This window comes from Oncorhynchus clarkii, chromosome 6 (assembly GCF_045791955.1).
Source record: "Oncorhynchus clarkii lewisi isolate Uvic-CL-2024 chromosome 6, UVic_Ocla_1.0, whole genome shotgun sequence".
NCBI lineage: Eukaryota > Metazoa > Chordata > Actinopteri > Salmoniformes > Salmonidae > Oncorhynchus > Oncorhynchus clarkii.
Window position 1 is genome coordinate 90563635 of NC_092152.1, and position 17911 is coordinate 90581545.

Sequence of the window (17911 nt, forward strand, 5' to 3'; positions counted from 1 at the left end):
TTCCCTCAGCCCTGCCTTGTCCCTGACTCCCTGTTTCCCTCAGCCCTGCCTTGTCCCTGGAACAGCCTGTTTCCCTCAGCCCTGCCTTGTCCCTGACTCCCTGTTTCCCTCAGCCCTGCCTTGTCCCTGGAACAGCCTGTTTCCCTCAGCCCTGCCTTGTCCCTGACTCCCTGTTTCCCTCAGCCCAGCCTTGTCCCTGACTCCCTGTTTCCCTCAGCCCTGCCTTGTCCCTGACTCCCTGTTTCCCTCAGCCCTGCCTTGTCCCTGACTCCCTGTTTCCCTCAGCCCTGCCTTGTCCCTGACTCCCTGTTTCGCTCAGCCCTGCCTTGTCCCTGACTCCCTGTTTCCCTCAGCCCTGCCTTGTCCCTGACTCCCTGTTTTCCTCAGCCCTGCCTTGTCCCTGACTCCCTGTTTCCCTCAGCCCTGCCTTGTCCCTGACTTGTCCCTGCATTTAGTCCTGTCAGTCTGCATTAGTCCTGTCAGTCTGCATTAGTCCTGTCAGTCCTGCCAGTATGCATTAGTCCTGTCAGTCTGCATTAGTCCTGTCAGTCTGCATTAGTCCTGTCAGTCCTGCCAGTATGCATTAGTCCTGTCAGTCTGCATTAGTCCTGTCAGTCTGTATTAGTCCTGTCAGTCTGCATTAGTCCGGTCAGTCCTGTCAGTCTGCATTAGTCCACTACTTTTGACCAAGGCCCAGTATGCCCTACATAGGGAATAGGATGCCATTTGTGACATAGCCTGTGGCCTAATGAGCTCTCAGCAGCAGGAAACGTTGGGCTTGTCAATGAAGAAGGGCCCGGCCGTGAAGAGAAGACACCTGTGGTGTCTACTGGGCCACCTCTTTCTCCTTCAACACAGGGTCTGGGTGGTGTCTACTGGGCCACCTCTTTCTCCTTCAACACGGGGTCTGGGTGGTGTCTACTGGGCCGCCTCTTTCTGCTTCAACACGGGGTCTGGGTGGTGTTTACTGGGCCACCTCTTTCTGCTCCAACACAGGGTCTGGGTGGTGTCTACTGGGCCACCTCTTTCTGCTTCAACACAGGGTCTGGGTGGTGTCTACTGGGCCACCTCTTTCTGCTCCAACACAGGGTCTGGGTGGTGTTTACTGGGCCACCTCTTTCTCCTTCAGCACAGGGTCTGGGTGGTGTCTATTGGGCCACCTCTTTCTGCTTCAACACAGGGTCTGGGTGGTGTCTACTGGGCCACCTCTTTCTGCTTCAACACAGGGTCTGGGTGGTGTTTACTGGGCCACCTCTTTCTGCTTCAACACAGGGTCTGGGTGGTGTTTACTGGGCCACCTCTTTCTGCTTCAACACAGGGTCTGGGTTGGTGTCTACTGGGCCACCTCTTTCTTCTTCAACACAGGGTCTGGGTGGTGTTTACTGGGCCACCTCTTTCTGCTCCAACACAGGGTCTGGGTGGTGTCTACTGGGCCACCTCTTTCTGCTCCAACACAGGGTCTGGGTGGTGTCTACTGGGCCACCTCTTTCTGCTTCAACACAGGGTCTGGGTGGTGTCTACTGGGCCACCTCTTTCTGCTCCAACACAGGGTCTGGGTGGTGTTTACTGGGCCACCTCCTTCTGCTTCAACACAGGGTCTGGGTGGTGTTTACTGGGCCACCTCTTTCTGCTTCAACACAGGGTCTGGGTGGTGTCTACTGGGCCACCTCTTTCTGCTTCAACACAGGGTCTGGGTGGTGTTTACTGGGCCACCTCTTTCTGCTCCAACACAGGGTCTGGGTCTGGGTGGTGTCTACTGGGCCACCTCTTTCTGCTCCAACACAGGGTCTGGGTGGTGTCTACTGGGCCACCTCTTTCTGCTTCAACACAGGGTCTGGGTGGTGTTTACTGGGCCACCTCTTTCTGCTCCAACACAGGGTCTGGGTGTTGTCTACTGGGCCACCTCTTTCTGCTTCAACACAGGTCTGGGTGGTGTTTACTGGGCCACCTCTTTCTGCTCCAACACAGGGTCTGGGTCTGGGTGGTGTCTACTGGGCCACCTCTTTCTGCTCCAACACAGGGTCTGGGTGTTGTCTACTGGGCCACCTCTTTCTGCTTCAACACAGGTCTGGGTGGTGTTTACTGGGCCACCTCTTTCTGCTTCAACACAGGGTCTGGGTGGTGTTTACTGGGCCACCTCTTTCTGCTCTTTCTGGTTATTTTGGTGGTAGGCAGTGTTGGGATAAGGTTATTTTGGTGGTAGGCAGTGTTGGGATAAGGTTATTTTGGTGGTAGACAGTGTTGGGATAAGGTTATTTTGGTGGTAGACAGTGTTGGGTATTCTGTTATTTTGGTGGTAGACAGTGTTGGGTTTTCTGTCATTTTGGTGGTAGACAGTGTTGGGATAAGGTTATTTTGGTGGTAGACAGTGTTGGGTATTCTGTTATTTTGGTGGTAGACAGTGTTGGGATAAGGTTATTTTGGTGGTAGACAGTGTTGGGATAAGGTTATTTTGGTGGTAGACAGTGTTGGGTATTCTGTTATTTTGGTGGTAGACAGTGTTGGGTTTTCTGTTATTTTGGTGGTAGGCAGTGTTGGGATAAGGTTATTTTGGTGGTAGACAGTGTTGGGTTTTCTGTTATTTTGGTGGTAGACAGTGTTGGGTTTTCTGTTATTTTGGTGGTAGGCAGTGTTGGGATAAGGTTATTTTGGTGGTAGACAGTGTTGGGATAAGGTTATTTTGGTGGTAGACAGTGTTGGGTTTTCTGTTATTTTGGTGGTAGACTGTGTCGGGTTTTCGCCAAACATAGCGGTGTTGCTTGTGCCCAAAAAGGTCCATTTGGGACATGATGCACGGTCCAGAGTATGGACTTCAGGTTCTTCAGGTTTCTCCAGGTGGTTTCTGACAAAGTTAAGACGGGCAGTTTGGTTGTTTTTTTTAACAGCAGAGCCTTTCTTCCTAGCAACCCTACCACGGGTGGCATTTTGATTCAGTGTTTTTAACAGCAGGGCCTTTCTTCCTAGCAACCCTACCACGGGTGGCATTTTGATTCAGTGTTTTTAACAGCAGGGCCTTTCTCCCTAGCAACCCTACCACGGGTGGCATTTTGATTCAGTGTTCTCCTTATTGTTGAAGCACAGTTACCTGAGACGCAGCAAGGGAGGTCCGCACATCTCTACATGTTATGTTTTGTGTTGGCTTTTACCTGATTTATTATTGTTCCTGTGGCTCTTTGGGATACTTTGGAAGGGCGTCCACTTCTAGACCGAGTTGCTGTCATGTTAAATACTCTCCATTTGTAAATGATTAGCCTCGCTGTGGCGTGATGGAGATCAAATCATTTTGAGATGATTTTACAGCCTTGTCCCAGACTGATGTGTTCTCACTACCCTCGTCCTGATGTCCTCTGAGATCTCCCTTTCCTCTCTGTACGGTCTGCTTTGCATTCACCTGGACGGGTGACACTAAACTGAGCAGGTTTCTCTATTTATCAGAGTCCCGCCCCCCTAACCATCTCTCCTTTGATTGGTTCATTTGATACCCAATTATTGACCCACCTGATTCTACTTATTAACTACTTGATTTAACCCAATGCAACTTGATGTTCACTTATTTTTTTGCATGAATTCATTTTTTAATGTTGTTTTTCTTACTACACTCATGATTTCACCTACACCAACATTGTATTGGTACATATAAACCTGTTATGTCAGATTAAAAAAGACTGGATCTGAGTAAATTAAGATTTCATGGTTAAAAACTAAATATAATATAATAATAATAATTATAATAATAATAATAATAATAATAATAACATCTGTAAATTGCACAAGGGGTTCACATACCTTCCATCAGCCCTGTATGTAGTTCCAGATCTGTCCACACTGAAGGGGTTGAGGAAGAACGACTACAGGGGTTCACATACCTTCCATCAGCCCTGTATGTAGTTCCAGATCTGTCCACACTGAAGGGGTTGGGGCAGAACGGCTACAGGGGTTCACATACCTTCCATCAGCCCTGTATGTAGTTCCAGATCTGTCCACACTGAAGGGGTTGAGGAAGAACGACTACAGGGGTTCACATACCTTCCATCAGCCCTGTATGTAGTTCCAGATCTGTCCACACTGAAGGGGTTGGGGCAGAACGGCTACAGGGGTTCACATACCTTCCATCAGTACTGTATGTAGTTCCAGATCTGTCCACACTGAAGGGGTTGAGGAAGAACGACTACAGGGGTTCACATACCTTCCATCAGCCCTGTATGTAGTTCCAGATCTGTCCACACTGAAGGGGTTGAGGAAGAACGACTACAGGGGTTCACATACCTTCCATCAGCACTGTATATAGTTCCAGATCTGTCCACACTGAAGGGGTTGGGGCAGAACGGCTACAGGGGTTCACATACCTTCCATCAGCCCTGTATGTAGTTCCAGATCTGTCCACACTGAAGGGGTTGAGGAAGAACGACTACAGGGGTTCACATACCTTCCATCAGCCCTGTATGTAGTTCCAGATCTGTCCACACTGAAGGGGTTGAGGAAGAACGGCTACAGGGGTTCACATACCTTCCATCAGCCCTGTATGTAGTTCCAGATCTGTCCACACTGAAGGGGTTGAGGAAGAACGACTACAGGGGTTCACATACCTTCCATCAGCCCTGTATGTAGTTCCAGATCTGTCCACACTGAAGGGGTTGGGGCAGAACGACTACAGGGGTTCACATACCTTCCATCAGCCCTGTATGTAGTTCCAGATCTGTCCACACTGAAGGGGTTGAGGAAGAACGACTACAGGGGTTCACATATCTTCCATCAGTACTGTATGTAGTTCCAGATCTGTCCACACTGAAGGGGTTGAGGAAGAACGACTACAGGGGTTCACATACCTTCCATCAGCCCTGTATGTAGTTCCAGATCTGTCCACACTGAAGGGGTTGGGGCAGAACGGCTACAGGGGTTCACATACCTTCCATCAGTACTGTATGTAGTTCCAGATCTGTCCACACTGAAGGGGTTGAGGAAGAACGACTACAGGGGTTCACATACCTTCCATCAGCCCTGTATGTAGTTCCAGATCTGTCCACACTGAAGGGGTTGAGGAAGAACGACTACAGGGGTTCACATACCTTCCATCAGCACTGTATATAGTTCCAGATCTGTCCACACTGAAGGGGTTGGGGCAGAACGGCTACAGGGGTTCACATACCTTCCATCAGCCCTGTATGTAGTTCCAGATCTGTCCACACTGAAGGGGTTGAGGAAGAACGACTACAGGGGTTCACATACCTTCCATCAGCCCTGTATGTAGTTCCAGATCTGTCCACACTGAAGGGGTTGAGGAAGAACGGCTACAGGGGTTCACATACCTTCCATCAGCCCTGTATGTAGTTCCAGATCTGTCCACACTGAAGGGGTTGAGGAAGAACGACTACAGGGGTTCACATACCTTCCATCAGCCCTGTATGTAGTTCCAGATCTGTCCACACTGAAGGGGTTGGGGCAGAACGACTACAGGGGTTCACATACCTTCCATCAGCCCTGTATGTAGTTCCAGATCTGTCCACACTGAAGGGGTTGAGGAAGAACGACTACAGGGGTTCACATATCTTCCATCAGCACTGTATGTAGTTCCAGATCTGTCCACACTGAAGGGGTTGAGGAAGAACGACTACAGGGGTTCACATACCTTCCATCAGCCCTGTATGTAGTTCCAGATCTGTCCACACTGAAGGGGTTGAGGAAGAACGACTACAGGGGTTCACATACCTTCCATCAGCCCTGTATGTAGTTCCAGATCTGTCCACACTGAAGGGGTTGAGGAAGAACGACTACAGGGGTTCACATACCTTCCATCAGCCCTGTATGTAGTTCCAGATCTGTCCACACTGAAGGGGTTGAGGAAGAACGACTACAGGGGTTCACATACCTTCCATCAGCACTGTATGTAGTTCCAGATCTGTCCACACTGAAGGGGTTGGGGCAGAACGGCTACAGGGGTTCACATACCTTCCATCAGCCCTGTATGTAGTTCCAGATCTGTCCACACTGAAGGGGTTGGGGCAGAACGGCTACAGGGGTTCACATACCTTCCATCAGCCCTGTATGTAGTTCCAGATCTGTCCACACTGAAGGGGTTGAGGAAGAACGACTACAGGGGTTCACATACCTTCCATCAGCCCTGTATGTAGTTCCAGATCTGTCCACACTGAAGGGGTTGAGGAAGAACGGCTACAGGGGTTCACATACCTTCCATCAGCCCTGTATGTAGTTCCAGATCTGTCCACACTGAAGGGGTTGAGGAAGAACGACTACAGGGGTTCACATACCTTCCATCAGCCCTGTATGTAGTTCCAGATCTGTCCACACTGAAGGGGTTGGGGCAGAACGACTACAGGGGTTCACATACCTTCCATCAGCCCTGTATGTAGTTCCAGATCTGTCCACACTGAAGGGGTTGAGGAAGAACGACTACAGGGGTTCACATATCTTCCATCAGCACTGTATGTAGTTCCAGATCTGTCCACACTGAAGGGGTTGAGGAAGAACGACTACAGGGGTTCACATACCTTCCATCAGCCCTGTATGTAGTTCCAGATCTGTCCACACTGAAGGGGTTGAGGAAGAACGACTACAGGGGTTCACATACCTTCCATCAGCCCTGTATGTAGTTCCAGATCTGTCCACACTGAAGGGGTTGAGGAAGAACGACTACAGGGGTTCACATACCTTCCATCAGCCCTGTATGTAGTTCCAGATCTGTCCACACTGAAGGGGTTGAGGAAGAACGACTACAGGGGTTCACATACCTTCCATCAGCACTGTATGTAGTTCCAGATCTGTCCACACTGAAGGGGTTGGGGCAGAACGGCTACAGGGGTTCACATACCTTCCATCAGCCCTGTATGTAGTTCCAGATCTGTCCACACTGAAGGGGTTGAGGAAGAACGACTACAGGGGGTCTCCTTTACAGCCACTCAGTTAGACCATACATACAAGGGATCACACTTCCAGTCTGTGATATATATCAACTGTAACTGAGATTTCAGCATTGATAAATTCCCCCCCCCAAAAAAACAACTTTTGCAGCTGGTTCGCCCACCCACTAAGCCTAGACACAGTGACACGGTGTGTAATTGACTTAAACCATGTGATTACTCTACCAGGCTCTACTGCCTGTCTACAGCTCCAGGTGCAGCTAGCTACCAGGTCGCTTCCAAAACATGGCATCCTATTCCCAACCCTACGGCTCCTGGTTAAATGTAGTGCACTATGTAGGGGAAAGGATGCCATTTGGGAAGCAGAGTCGACATCATTTTTCGAGCATCATATTCAAATCATCTATAAGTGACTTTGTTGAGCTTCACGATCAATTTGAGACACTTTCTGATGATTTGGACCTGGCGCACGGAAAAATGCTAATTATCGGTCGCGTGACTCGAATGGGATTTGTGCCACAAATGCTAAAAACGTTAGCATGTGGAAACAGTGCCAGGGAAACTCAACCAAAGCATGGTTATCTGTCATACCTTGTCCATAGACTGCTTACAGGGGCAGGAAACCAATGTGACGTGTTGTCATTCAGGTCAACTATCCCTTCATTTGTTTTTTTTCCTGTAATGATTTTGTGTCGATATTGATGAAAATGAAGCATGGGTTTATTCTAAGGAAAAACAATCTAGCTATTGGCTAACGTTAGCATTCAACTAGCTAGCCTATTTTAAGTTAGTATGATGTGAATTTGAAAAGTTTATGTATATATTATGTCAATTGGACATTTCTCCCAATAACTCTACTTCAACTCTCTTCAATAAGCTTTACCTCTCACTCTATACAATTCTGTTGATCTCTTTGCCTCCGGAACCCCTCCAAGCCCAGACCCCCTCAGACCTCAGACCCTCTCTAACCCCCTCTAACCTCAGACCCCCTCTAACCCCAGACCCTCTCTAACCCCCTCTAACCATCTCTAACCCCAGACCCCCTCTAACCCCAGACCCTCTCTAACCCTCTGTAACCCCAGACCCTCTCTAACCCCAGACCCCCTCCAACCCCAACCCCAGACCCTCTCTAACCCCAGATCCCCTCTAACCTCAGACCCCCTCTAACCTCAGACCCTCTCTAACCTCAGACCCCCTCTAACCTCAGACCCCCTCAGACCATCTCTAACCCCAGACCCCCTCTAACCCCAGACCCCCTCTAACCTCAGACCCCCTCTGAACTTCAGACCCCCTCTAACCTCAGACCCCCTCTGAACTTCAGACCCTCTCTAACCTCAGACCCTCTCTGAACTTCAGACCCCCTCTAACTTCAGACCCCCTCTAACCTCAGACCCTCTCTGAACTTCAGACCCCCCCAGACCCCCTCTAACCCCAGACCCCCTCTGAACTTCAGACCCCTGGTTAGCAGCACTATTACAGTAGATGTATTTCTGACTTCTGTGTTGGTTTGAAAAGGGATTGTCTCACCAATAGGTTTCAGCTGTCTTTGTGATGACTGAATGTAGACTACAAGCTGCAGTATGCAGGTGAGAGGAGTCCAGGACCGGAAATACTATTTCACAAACCCAGTAAGGACACTTCCAACCCCTCGTTGCTGTTATTCCATGTTATGACCTGATGTCATTACTATAGTACAGACACACATGAAGTACGGTGAGACTAATAACAAACATATCAGAATAGTAGGCAGAGTTGCTGTCATGTTAAATACTCTCCATGTGTAAATGATTAGCCTCACAAGTGAACTGATGGAGCTCAAATCATTTCGAGATTATTTTATAGCCTTCTCCCAGACTGATGTGTTCTCACTACCCTCGTCCTAATAACAAACATATAGGAATAGTAGCCTATTGGTCTTCAGACATTATGGCATTATGGTTTGATACATAGTTAATACACAGTTCATACATAGTCTAATGGTTAGAGCGTTGGACTAGCAACAAGAAAGGTTGCTAGATCGAATCCCCCGAGCTGACAAGGTAAAAAATCTGTCGTTCTGCCCCTGAACAAGGCAGTTAACCCACTGTTCCCCTGAACAAGGCAGTTAACCCACTGTTCCCCTGAACAAGGCAGTTAACCCACTGTTACTAGGCCGTCGTTGTAAATAATAATTTGTTCTTAATTGACTTGCCTAGTTAAATAAATAAATAAATAAATAACAAACAGACACATTTAGTCGTGCATTAGCCTATCGTCAAAATTGATGGAAGCCAAACCAAAACTTCCCGAGTTTCTGAGAGAAAACGTTCAGCACTGAATAAAAACATCGTGGTTGCTTGAGCCTATCAATTTCAAAAGCTAATGTGTCCATAGTGTTTTAATGTAACATAACAAAAAGGCTTGAATAAATTGGGTGGGATACAAAGACACAGTTAACACCCAAATACAATTTCGAATCACTGCGTGAACAGAATGGGGGACTGAATTGGAGAGAGCGCCTCAAACTTACCCTTTATAGAACCGAGAGAAGTGAGATATGTTTCCCAAAGCTTTTAAAGAACACGAACCAGTAGATATATCCTAAATGTTACGACACTGTCCTCGGGAATTACTAATAATCACGGATAAATCCAATAGTACGGGCGCAGCAACAGCGTTCAGTTCAGTCATGTGCTCATTCCTCACCGCGAGGTTCGCTCTGTGGTTGAAGTGTCCGTCCACCCGTTTCCATACGCGCAGCGCTTCACGCTACACCTCGAAGGTATGGTAGAGTACTGGACGCTCACACCCACCACTAAAAACTAGCATTGTTAACATTTCAAATAATAGGGCCTTTTTCTTCGACACAGCTTGAACTCAACTGCTATTTTGATTGGCATTCGTTCCATACAGTAGGACCTAAATCATGCGTAATAACTTTCACAACGTTTTTTTCTTGGTAGCCTATAACACAAAATAACATTTCATCCATTTGTGATGTTTTTCTTTCATGTTGGATGTTTTAAGGTGCAGCACAGATGGGCACTCGAGAGACAGGAGGGTATTTATGACACCCTCTTTCACTCTTGTCGCTCCTTTCAGATCACGACTCTTGGTTTAAAACCTTCCCCTCCCTCTATTCTCACCCCTGAGTCTAACCCCTTCTCACCCCTTCTCATCCAGACTAATTGCCTTAAGCAATAAAACACCCTTCTAATATAATTACATTTCAATTTAAGGGTTTTATTGGCAAGTGAAGTAGATAATAAACAACAGTGAAAACAAACAATAAAACATTAACAGTAAACATTATACTCACAAAAGTTCCAAAATAATAAAGACATTTCAAATGTGATATTATGTCTTTATACAGTGTTGTAATGATGTGCAAATAGTTTAAAGTATAACAGAGAAAATAAATAAACTGGTCACTGGTTGATCTTTTCTCGTGGCAACAGGTCACACATCTTGCTGCTGTGATGTCACACTGTGGTATTTCACCCCAGTAGATATGGGAGTTTATCAAACTTGGGTTTGTTTTTGAGTTCTTTGTGGATCTGTGTAATCTGAGGGAAATATGTCTCTCTAATATGGTCATACATTCGGGAAGGAGGTTAGGACGTGCAGCTCAGATTCCACCTCATTTTGTCACATATGCCGAATACAACAGGTATTCATTCACCTTACGGTGAAAATGCTGACATACAAGCACTTAACCAACAATGCAGTTTTAAGAAAAATAAGTGTTAAGAAAGTCAATGTGGAGGTTATATACAGGAGGTACCGGTACAGAGTCAATGTGGAGGCTATATACAGGGGGTACCGGTACAGAGTCAATGTGGAGGCTATATACAGGGGGTACCAGTACAGAGTCAATGTGGAGGCTATATACAGGGGGTACCATTACAGAGTCAATGTGGAGGCTATATACAGGAGGTACCGGTACAGAGTCAATGTGGAGGCTATATACAGGGGGTACCGGTACAGAGTCAATGTGGAGGCTATATACAGGGGGTACCGGTACAGAGTCAATGTGGAGGCTATATACAGGGGGTACCGGTACAGAGTCAATGTGGAGGCTATATACAGGGTGTTACGGTACAGAGTCAATGTGGAGGCTATATACAGGGGGTACCAGTACAGAGTCAATGTGGAGGCTATATACAGGGGGTACCAGTACAGAGTCAATGTGGAGGCTATATACAGGAGGTACCGGTACAGAGTCAATGTGGAGGCTATATACAGCGGGTACCGGTACAGAGTCAATGTGGAGGCTATATACAGGGGGTACCGGTACAGAGTCAATGTGGAGGCTATATACAGGAGGTACCGGTACAGAGTCAATGTGGAGGCTATATACAGGGGGTACCGGTACAGAGTCAATGTGGAGGCTATATACAGGGGGTACCGGTACAGAGTCAATGTGGAGGCTATATACAGGGTGTTACGGTACAGAGTCAATGTGGAGGCTATATACAGGGGTACCGGTACAGAGTCAATGTGGAGGCTATATACAGGGGGTACCGGTACAGAGTCAATGTGGAGGCTATATACAGGGGGTACCGGTACAGAGTCAATGTGGAGGCTATATACAGGGGGTACCGGTACAGAGTCAATGTGGAGGCTATATACAGGGGGTACCGGTACAGAGTCAATGTGGAGGCTATATACAGGAGGTACCGGTACAGAGTCAATGTGGAGGCTATATACAGGGGCTACCGGTACAGAGTCAATGTGGAGGCTATATACAGGAGGTACCGGTACAGAGTCAATGTGGAGGCTATATACAGGGTATTACGGTACAGAGTCAATGTGGAGGCTATACACAGGAGGTACCGGTACAGAGTCAATGTGGAGGCTATATACAGGGTGTTACGGTACAGAGTCAATGTGGAGGCTATATACAGGAGGTACCGGTACAGAGTCAATGTGGAGGCTATTGTGACGACCCTCCCACTCTGTCTTCCGTATTCTGTCTTTGTTCTTGTTTCCTTATTAGGATGCCGGTGGGCGGAGTTGAGAGGGTCGTCAGCTACATGGGAAACACCTGGGCCAGGTGTGTCCCAGGATAAATAGACCACCTCCCCATTCATGGAGGAGACTCTCTCCATGCAGACACCTTTGCAGATTGTGTTGTGGTTCTTGGTGGCCTTTTGTTTGTTTGCTTTGGCACCTTTCAACACCCTGCATTATCACATTCATGCATGCAAAACACTCACTTACACTACTGATTACTGATTACACACACCATTGTATATTTTCCTTAGTTGCTTTAGTTAATAAATATATATTTTGTTACTCCTTATCTCCACGTTGTCTCCCTTTTGTTACGGGCTTTGAGCCGGTTCGTGACACTATATACAAGGGGTATCGGTACAGAGTCAATGTGGAGGCTATATACAGGGGGTACCGGTACAGAGTCAATGTGGAGGCTATATACAGGGGGTACCGGTACAGAGTCATTGTGGAGACTATATACAGGGGGTACCGGTACAGAGTCAATGTGGAGGCTATATACAGGGTATTACGGTACAGAGTCAATGTGGAGGCTATATACAGGGGGTACCGGTACAGAGTCAATGTGGAGGCTATATACAGGGGGTATCGGTACAGAGTCAATGTGGAGGCTATATACAGGGGGTACCGGTACAGAGTCAATGTGGAGGCTATATACAGGGGGTACCGGTACAGAGTCAATGTGGAGGCTATATACAGGGGGTACCGGTACAGAGTCAATGTGGAGACTATATACAGGGTATTACGGTACAGAGTCAATGTGGAGGCTATATACAGGAGGTACCGGTACAGAGTCAATGTGGAGGCTATATACAGGGGGTACCGGTACAGAGTCAATGTGGAGGCTATATACAGGGGGTACCGGTACAGAGTCAATGTGCTGGGGAACTGGTTAGTCGAGTTAATGGAGGTAATATGTACATGTAGGTAGAGTTAAGGTGACTATGCATAGATAATAAACAGAGAGAAGCAGCAGCGTAAAAATGGGGGGTTAGCCATTTGATTAGCTGTTCAGGAGTCTTATGGCTTGTGGTTAGAAGCTGTTAAGCCTCTTGGACCCAGACTTGGCGCTCCGGTACCGCTTGCCGTGCGGTAGCAGAGAGAACAGTCTATGACTAGGGTGGCTGGAGTCTGGAAAGATTTGGCATGGGTCCTCAGATCCTCAACAAGTTCTACAGTTACAGCATTGAGAGCATCCTGACTGGTTACATTAATGCCTGGTATGGCAACTGCTCGGCCTCCGACCGCAAGGCACTACAGAGGGTAATGCGTACGGCCCAGTACATCACTGGGCCCAAGCTTCCTGTCATCCTGGACCTCTATACCAGGCGGTGTCAGAGGAAGGTGGACACCAAGGAACTTAAAGTTCTCAACCTGCTCCACTGCAGCCCCGTCGATGAGAATGGAGGTGTGCTCGGCCCTCCATTTCCTGTAGTTCACGATCATCTCCTTTGTCTTGATCACGTTGAGGGAAAGGTTGTTATTCTGGCACCACATGGTCAGGTCTCTCACCTCCTCCCTATAGGCTGTCTCATCGTTGTCGGTGATCAGGCCTACCACTGTTGTGTTGTCGGCAAACTTAATGAAGGTTTTGGAGTCGTGCCTGGGCCGTGCAGTCATGGGTGAACATGAGGGGACTGAGCACGCACCCCTGACCCACCCTTACCAGAATCCAGTTGCAGAGGGAGGTGTTTAGTCCCAGGGTCCTTAGCTTAGTGATGAGCTTTGAGGGCACGATGGTGTTGAACGCTGAGCTGTAGTCAATGAACAGCATTCTCACGTAGGTGTTCCTTTTGTCCAGGTTGGAAAGGGCAGTGTGGAGTGCAATAGAGATCGCATCATCTGTAGATCTGTTAGGGCGGTATGCAAATTGGAGTGGGTCTAGGGTTTCTGGTATAATGGTGTTGACGTGAGCCATGGCAGACCAGCCAGGTCTGCCTTCGGTGGTCTTTCTCAATAGCAAGGCTACGCTCACTGAGTCTGTGCATAGCCTTGTAGAGGTAGACCTGGTCATAAAGACTGTTCAAGTCCAGGGTGGAGTGGTGGGCCAGGTAGACATCAGGTTTTGAGGCACAGTCTCGCAAAATGCTCGTATTCGCCCGCTATATGGTGGCAGGGTGAATGACCTTTCTGTAGTACAGCACCCTATTCAACTCCCTATTCAGCACCCTATTCAACTCCCTATTCAACTATGGGCCATGGTCAAAAGAAGTTAACTTTTATAGGGAACAGAGACGTTTGGGAATAGAGTGCCATTTGGAATACAGACAACCTGAACACAACAAGGTTGGAATCTTTCCTCTCATTTCTTCTGTCTGTCTCTGTCTGACTGCATTCTAGAACATTTCTCCTGTCTGTCTCTGTCTGACTTCACTCAAGAACATTTCTTCTGTCTCTGTCTGACTGCATTCTAGAACATTTCTTCTGTCTGACTGCATTCTAGAACATTTCTTCTGTCTGACTGCATTCTAGAACATTTCTTCTGTCTGACTGCATTCTAGAACATTTCTTCTGTCTGACTGCATTCTAGAACATTTCTTCTGTCTGACTTCATTCTAGAACATTTCTTCTGTCTGACTTCATTCTAGAACATTTCTTCTGTCTGACTGCATTCTAGAACATTTCTTCTGTCTGACTTCATTCTAGAACATTTCTTCTGTCTGACTGCATTCTAGAACATTTCTTCTGTCTGACTTCATTCTAGAACATTTCTTCTGTCTGACTTCATTCTAGAACATTTCTTCTGTCTGACTGCATTCTAGAACATTTCTTCTGTCTGACTTCATTCTAGAACATTTCTTCTGTCTGACTTCATTCTAGAACATTTCTTCTGTCTGACTGCATTCTAGAACATTTCTTCTGTCTGACTGCATTCTAGAACATTTCTTCTGTCTGACTGCATTCTAGAACATTTCTTCTGTCTGGGGCAGTAACACATTTTCATTTCACATCTGTGAAGATTCTGTATATAGACTTTTTGTTTTCTTTTGTTCTACTGTATTATTGACTGTATGTTTTGTTTATTCCATGTGTAACTCTGTGTTGTTGTATGGGTCGAATTGCTACGCTTTATCTTGGCCAGGTCGCAGTTGTAAATGAGAACTTGTTCTCAACTAGCCTACCTGGTTAAATAAAGGTGAAATAAATAAATAAAAAATAAAAAGACTCTAGACATGGACATAACATGGCCTTGGGATTTTTACAGTACAAAGACACACCTGTGATAATGCACACAGGAATATTTAAGGACACACGGGCCTATTTAAAGACACACAGGCCTATTTAAAGACACACAGGCCTATTTAAAGACACACTGGCATATTTAAAGGCACAGTGGCCTATTTAAAGACACACTGGCATATTTAAAGACACACTGGCATATTTAAAGGCACAGTGGCATATTTAAAGACACACTGGCATATTTAAAGGCACAGTGGCATATTTAAAGACACACTGGCATATTTAAAGGCACAGTGGCATATTTAAAGACACACTGGCATATTTAAAGGCACAGTGGCATATTTAAAGGCACACGGGCCTATTTAAAGACACACAGGCCTATTTAAAGACACACTGGCATATTTAAAGGCACAGTGGCCTATTTAACGACACACTGGCATATTTAAAGGCACAGTGGCCTATTTAAAGACACACTGGCCTATTTAAAGACACACTGGCATATTTAAAGGCACAGTGGCATATTTAAAGGCACACGGGCCTATTTAAAGACACACAGGCCTATTTAAAGACACACTGGCATATTTAAAGGCACAGTGGCCTATTTAACGACACACTGGCATATTTAAAGGCACAGTGGCCTATTTAAAGACACACTGGCATATTTAAAGGCACAGTGGCATATTTAAAGGCACACGGGCATATTTAAAGACATTTGCTGCAATTTACAGTGTTATTATTGCTTGACAACAGAGTGTAAGGTTAAAGACGTACACAACAGTACCCTCTTTGTTTGTTCCAAGACAGAGTGAACCTTTACGTTGTCCTAGCAACTGTTGACACAGAACTCACTCACAGGCTACTTCCCAAATGGAATCCTATTCCCTATACAGTTCACTACTTTTGACCAGGGGGCCCACAGGAATCTAGTCAACACTAGTGCACTATAGGGAAAAGGGGGGCCATTTGGGACAGAGACGCTGACTCAGATTGGAGTTTGTTGCTACAGCCAAGAAGAAGCTGCGTTGTGGTTTCAGAAGAAGCTGCGTTGGGGTTTCAGAAGAAGCTGTGTTGTCGTTTCAGAAGCTGTGTTGTGGTTTCAGAAGAAGCTGTGTTGTGGTTTCAGAAGAAGCTGTGTTGTGGTTTCAGAAGCTGTGTTGTGGTTTCAGAAGAAGCTGTGTTGTGGTTTCAGAAGCTGTGTTGTGGTTTCAGAAGCTGTGTTGTGGTTTCAGAAGAAGCTGCGTTGTGGTTTCAGAAGAAGCTGTGTTGTGGTTTCAGAAGAAGCTGTGTTGTGGTTTCAGAAGAAGCTGTGTTGTGGTTTCAGAAGCTGTGTTGTGGTTTCAGAAGCTGTGTTGTGGATTCAGAAGCTGTGTTGTAGATTCAGAAGCTGTGTTGTGGATTTAGAAGAACCTGTGTTGTGGATTCAGAAGAACCTGTGTTGTGGATTCAGAAGAACCTGTGTTGTGGATTCAGAATAAGCTGTGTTGTGGATTCAGAAGCTGTATTGTAGTTTCAGAAGAAGCTATGTTGTAGTTTCAGAAGAAGCTGTGTTGTGGTTTCAGAAGCTGTGTTGTGGTTTCAGAAGAAGATGTGTTGTGGTTTCAGAAGCTGTGTTGTGGATTCAGAAGAACCTGTGTTGTGGATTCAGAAGAAGCTGTGTTGTGGATTCAGAAGCTGTATTGTAGTTTCAGAAGAAGCTATGTTGTAGTTTCAGAAGAAGTTGTGTTGTGGTTTCAGGGTTTGGTGTACTGTAGGAGGGATTGGTGAGAAGTGAAAAGGGAGTATTTGACTAGTCTCTTTCCAAAGAAAACGTTGTGAAAGAACGGCTTTCAGCTGAGCTGTGTCACACTGAGGTGAGACGAGTCGTTGGGTGTTTAAGACCGTACCAAAGGGGATAAAGGCTTGTGAACAACTCAAGGTAAACAACAAGGTTTGAGACTTTGCTTTCTCACCACAAACTACATCTCTCTCTCTCTTTCTCTCTCCCTCTCTCTCTCTCTCCCTCCCTCTCTCTCTCCCTCCCTCTCTCTCTCCCTCCCTCTCCCTCTCTCCCTCTCTCTCCCTCTCTCTCTCTCTCTCACTCTCCCAATGTAAGGTAGCTTACACGATATAAGGGATAATTCTTGAGAGCAAACGTCATGGTTACCTCATTGATCCCTACAGAGCAACTCCTCCGTGGTGTTCTCCTCTCCTCTCTCCTAACCTCACATAGGCAACAGACATGACTCACATGCTTTGTAGGCCTCTTTTCTTTTGAGTTGAGCAGACGGGAAGATGGCCTCTGGTTGCAGTGGGAAACACAAAGAGGTACACGAGTCATTTCAGCGCTCAACATGCAGTTATCAACGATGAATACATCGTCCACGTGTTCTCCTCTTGAAAATCAATCCCTCATCAATTATAATGAAACATAAATCAATAATTACATTCAGAAATTATTCAACGACATTTTCTTTGGCTCGTCTGGTAACGGCAGTGAATTCCACTCACATGAAGATTCACCCTATAGATCCACCCTATAGATCCACCCTATAGATCCATCCTATAGATCCACCCTATAGATCCATGCTATAGATTCACCCTATAGATCCACCTTATAGATCTATCCTATAGATCATGCTATAGATCCACCCTATAGATCAACCCTATAGATCCATGCTATAGATCCATGCTATAGATCCACCCTATAGATCCACCTTATAGATCTATCCTATAGATCCATGCTATAGATCCACCCTATAGATCCATGCTATAGATCCATGCTATAGATCCACCTTATAGATCATGCTATAGATCCATCCTATAGATCCATGCTATAGATCCATCCTATAGATCGATTCTATAGATCCACCGTATATATCAAC

At 46.4% G+C, this 17911-nt stretch overlaps 1 protein-coding gene across 2 annotated transcripts in view; it reads right to left on the reverse strand.

Moving 5' to 3' along the window:
* The window catches only part of LOC139412285 (tetraspanin-18B-like), a 47779-nt gene extending 38222 nt beyond the window's left edge, over window positions 1–9557 (reverse strand). For both annotated transcript variants that reach the window (XM_071159130.1, XM_071159129.1), the window contains exon 1: window positions 9385–9557. The gene's annotated coding sequence lies outside the window, so the exon portion shown is untranslated. The remainder of the gene's footprint in view (window positions 1–9384) is intronic.
* Window positions 9558–17911: the final 8354 nt, after the last annotated feature.